General features: G+C 35.6%; 1 pseudogene; it reads right to left on the reverse strand.

Annotated features, from left to right (window-relative positions):
- Positions 1-250: 250 nt before the first annotated feature.
- LOC142642597 (alpha-galactosidase 1-like) lies at positions 251-4680 on the reverse strand (annotated as a pseudogene).
- Positions 4681-5572: the final 892 nt, after the last annotated feature.

The raw sequence follows: 5572 nt of genomic DNA on the forward strand, positions 1-5572 counted from the left end.
AATATAAAAATTATATGTGTGTGTCCAAGAGAAAATTATTTTTTAAGTATTGTCACTTCCTAATGTTACATATCCTCAGTGTAGTTTTTTTTTTTTTTCATTTGATGCTTTGTGACTAACTAATTAAGTATTGACAAACAATTTGAATCTTAACAAAAACAACAAAAAGACTTGGTCTCAAATAAAATAACTCTAAGAGAAATTTATTTTATTAAAAACTTACTATTAGAACTCAACAAACAAAACTTACCAATTAAGAGAGGAAAATACTAAAAATTTGAAAGTAACAACTATTTATGTTACAAGGTGGATAGTTTATTGTTCTTAACAACTATTTTTTGGAACCCAACAATTAGTTGTTCAATTCTTTTTTGCTGGGCCAGCTCATTTTTTTGGAGGGGCCAATTATTGATTTTAAGGTCTAATATTTTATAAAATTGCAAAATATACATACATTATGAAGTTTTTAAAAATTTTTGGGGGGGCCATTGCTAAGTGCAGCTCCGCCACTGAACGAACCGTGTCTTCAGCGTCTTGTGCTGCAAGAGACACATATGCAGAGCACGCATATATTACAAGGTATCTCATAAATACAAAACGTAGAACTGAAATGCCCCATGACCTTGCTACAACAACACTGTTCTCAGGGATTCCAATGTCTTCCCAAAGGCTTGTAATTGAACGACGCACAGGGCCTAGGTTGAGCAGAACTAGAGCAAACCTATAACTATAACCTGAAAGAGGCCCCGCCCAATTCTGTTGCAATTTAACATAAAAGTCATGTTTTGCTCCTATGAAGTGAGACTAGTACACAATACGCACATCATAATATAATTTAGGCAAACTTTACCTCAATATCACCTTCCATCCTAACCTTTTTACCTTGTACACCAAGTCGATCTGTTATAGATGATGATCAAGTCAATTTCCAAAACCATCACTACAGAGTAGTTCACAAGATGGGAGGAAAAATATACCATCAGTTACAAAATTGATGCACTTACCTTGATTAACTGCAATAACCTCTTTATTGGAAATGATATCAAATGTCTCTTTTGTCATGTTCCTCACATCACAACCAAGGATAAGGGGAGCCTACAATACCATTTTATGTTTAAGCAAACAGAAAGCCAAAACCCCAATAATATGCATTCATACAAATCAGAGCATCAAATTCCACATAGTACTGCCTGAAATACCTTGGAAATAGCCCATAAACTGAAGTGCGCTATATATTCATCGTTTGTCATCCCTCCATTTCCCATCTCAAGCATGTCAGGATCTGTACAAAGTCAAGCAGATAAGATGCCAATAAATTTCTTAGAAAAAAGTGGACTAAAAAGTTAAAAAAAAAAAAAAAAAAATGTTAGTGTGACTTAACTATTGTAGAAGAATACTAACCATTCCAACCACCGGGCCTAGCATAATCAGCATATACATCATTTGCATCTATTCCAGAGATCATACTGTGGAAGAACAAACAAAAAGAAATGATTTTGGGCTCAGGATTTGTATAATCAATTATTAACTTAACAGAAACATGAAATTTATCTACCTTGTCTAATTATCAGCAATGTCATTAGTAGTTCTCCAGCTATTTCCAACCTTGGAACCCCATAGAGCAGGGTGGAAGTCCCCCCTATTAAGCGAAAGAAAAACAAATCATTAATGGAGTGACTTTCACAACATTGATTTAAAAGTTAGAGACATAGGATTACCATTCACAAAGTGAGAAAAAGATTGGACGACCTGCTTTCATTAGTGCCCTAGTCATTACAGGGTATCTAACAGAAGAAGAAATAAACAGATCATTTATTACTCTCATAACACAAAGTTTTAACATAAATGTGCGGAAAAAAAAAAAAAATCTACATTTCCCCATTTCCTTGTGAGGTTAATGTCAAGATGACTATATTACCTAACAGTTGGCTTTGTTCCATCATTGTAACAGTTATCATACTTCAAATAATCAACACCCTGCATACAAATTTCATTATTGCATGATTTGGTATTGCAAGTGTCAATAGCAAAAATGGACAAAGTAAAACCCATAAAGAAAATAAAAACTAAAATTCATACCCATGAAGCAAAAGTTTTGACATCTTGCTCCTCGTGACCAACTGAACCAGGCATAATTCTGCTACAAGTATAATACCTGCAAAGTGGAGGTGAAAGCATCTGTTTTCCTAGTTGTTTCAGTAACAAGGGAATATTGATATTGAACAATTATCATGTAGCATAATGTTGTGTTAGGGTGTAGTACAGTCATGTTACCCTGAATCTGAGTAGATTCCTAACTTAAGGCCCTTGCTGTGAGCGTAATCTGCAACACCTTTAATGCCAGATGGAAATGTTGAATTCCTAGGTAATAATTCACCCTGAAAAGTAAAAAATCAAATGTTTAGTGCAACTACAAGTTCAAATGTTTGTATTCTTCTTAACAACTTCAAAAACACTAAAATTGTAAGAGAAGCCAACTTATCAAAAATTGTAAAGGAAACCATACATTGTCATCACGATGTATTTCAGCCCAGCAATCATCTGGGAAAGTAAGAAATAGAAGTTCTAGCTCAGTTTCATGTACCCACTTAGCTAAAAGAAAAGAAGATTTACGATAAAAGAGAAACTACGTAAATCTATTGCCACATACCTATATTAACGTAGATATATCCAAGCTTGGCAAGACCAGTGGAGACCAGAGATCAGCTGTCGAACGAAGAAAACAAGGACTCTTGCAAGTCAATCTCTCCCACCTCAATAGATGCAGTTTACCATTTTACTACGAGAACTTTGACAGCACTTTTTGATATATATTAGTTCCTCATTTAAGGATATTTAAAATAAAGAAAAAAGACAGCACTTGGTTAACGTTTGAAGGAGAATATTGCATATGAGTAGTAAACCTACCAGTTTCTTTGATGACTTTCTCATCGATTTTGCAGTGGAAGTGATTCCAACTATTCCACCTACACAAGTAGAAAACACCTCAATCCCACAATTCCCCATCCATATTATTAGGAATTTCTTTATTTTAGTTCATGGTGTTATTAGGCAATAGGAAAAGTAGTTCTAGTAATAAATGTGAAAAGCTTTCATCCAAAAATAACAATAAATATATACTAAAAAAAGTGAAGAGGATATGATTATAAAAAGATAAGTAGAGATGAACTTGGAATTAATTATATGAATCACTACGGTTTATACCTTTACATCCATCATGGTTAGCCCGATTATAGTAGTTGGTAACAAGGACCCCTTTCTCATTAATTGCAATAGCAAGAAGACCACACATTCCAGCAAGCTGTGCTCCAACACCAAATCCAGGTAATCTCTCCCAGTCAGCTACAAGAAGTGAAAACAATGATCTAGCAACTTCAGTCAAAGTCAATTATGGAAGTGAAAACCAAATGTATTTAACAAGCTAATTCTACCTTTTAATCATTCTCATTCATGAACTTCCACCTGAATACCGACTTTCCTAATTGCCAGCTTCTGACTAAACTTTTTGCAAACAGCAAGAATTGAAATTTAATTATCAAAATAAATTCAGCCAAATAATAATTTCCTAAATCTTTATTGCTCCTGAAAAATTATTAATTAAAGAGGCGCTCCAAAATAAATTATTAAAAAAAAAAAAGAAGAACAAGAATTATCAAAGAAACCAAGAAAATTTGCCTTACTGAAAATTTCTGAACCAGAATCCTTGGTGAGGCACCCAGGGACATGGTTGATAATGAAAACCCACCAAACTCAAAGGAACCAAATGAAGTGAGAGCATCCAGGAACAAAGAGGGGAGGCAGACTCCACAGAGAAAACCCACCACACAAATTTGGCATGGAAATAAATTCCCCGTCTGCAAAGCCCTTTGTGAAGGTACTTTCTCAAGGGACTTCTGGTTCAGAAATACTAAATTTCCTCTAACCTTTTTCCCAAGTAATACTAAATTTGGGAAAAGAGAACCCCAAACAGCTTTGGTGTTCTTCTAAACTTTTATGGAATGCCAACTAACTCGTGACTACACTCACATGAAACCATCCTCAACTTTTTCTGCTTATGCCGATGAGATCATTCATAACCAACAATTTGAAAATGGGCTTATCTCCAACTACTCCAAGAACCAACCAAAATCACAGAATTGCCAATCTCAACCATCAATTCATCTTAAACTCTGTGGTCCAACTCTATCTTCCTTTCAACCGCAAAAGAAATGATAATCCTAACTAGATATCACAATTCACAAGAATATGTTAACTTCAAAACTAAATAAATAAGAAGAAGAGAGAAACCAGCATTAAGGGGGAAAAATGCAACAAAATTTAAATTTTCAGGAGACAAAAAAAAAAAAAAATTTAAACAAGTCAATTAACTTTCAAGAAAAATAATTTAAAGAAAACTCTGCAGAATGAGAAGAAAATAAAAAAAGTCCACATACACATACACAGACCCATCTGGATTGAAGCTGAAATTATTGGTAGGTGCACTGAAATAATTTCAAATAATAAGGGTCAGAATAAAGCTTTAGATTCCTGTTTAGTACATAACAATTATTGAGATCAAATTACAAGAGGAAAATTAAAAAACAGCACAATAAAAAACAAATTAAAGAGATCTCACCCCCACTTCAAGCAAAGCTTTCACATTCTCAACCTATTGAAACAAACCCACATTTCAAAAAAACAAAAAGAAGAGAAAAAACATTAGTATCTATCAAATAATTTACAACGACATATATAAATATAGACACATGAATGCATGTACGTATGTGAATAAATGTTTCCCTTCACTAATACCATGATTTACAAATTCAGATGGGGTGGTGACCCTAATGCATTTTACACTTATGCTATCTCGTATAGTATATGGTATGTGGGGGAGGGGGTACTGCATCTCCTTGGTTAGGCTCCTCACGTTGCTGTAAAGATGAAGTTACAACCAAACAATGGATTAAATGAATTCTAATACCAACCATAACAACGCTCACAAATTATTCAAAGCTTGTAAATGACTTGACATACCGTGGGGCCAGCCTTGTGTCCTGCTTTGTGACCACTTGTCCCACAAGGAGGTGCTTTTTTTATGCGTTTAGATCGACCTTGTGGGGGTGAGTATAACCCAACTACTTGCTCATTCTCGACATGCACATCCGGTTGTTTTGCTTGAGATGCAACAACTGAAGATCCAACTGTGGGGGAGGATGGTGGAGCGGATGAAATGTGAGTGAGACCCGTAGTCATGGGATCTGTATGCAGTCCAGGAGTGGGCATGAATGACATGGAGTCACTATGGGGTGATACATGGTCTATATGATCAATGTTGTACTAGGGAGATTGAGTGTGCATGACAAGAGGGGTCTCATTGAAATCAATGCCGAGATCAAAGGATGGTGGAGTAAGTGAAAGATGAGCGGGGTCAGAAAATGTGCGTGGGGTGGGTAAAGGGATCTCAAGGTGAGAAGATGCATGAGCAGTGGGTACAGGGATCTCTAGGTCAGGATATGCAGGAGCAGTACGTAGAGGGATCTTTGAGGAAGGAGATGCATGTGGAGGTGGAGGGAACTCTGGGGCAGGAGAT

Source organism: Castanea sativa, chromosome 7 (assembly GCF_040712315.1).
Source record: "Castanea sativa cultivar Marrone di Chiusa Pesio chromosome 7, ASM4071231v1".
In the NCBI taxonomy this organism is placed as follows: domain Eukaryota; kingdom Viridiplantae; phylum Streptophyta; class Magnoliopsida; order Fagales; family Fagaceae; genus Castanea; species Castanea sativa.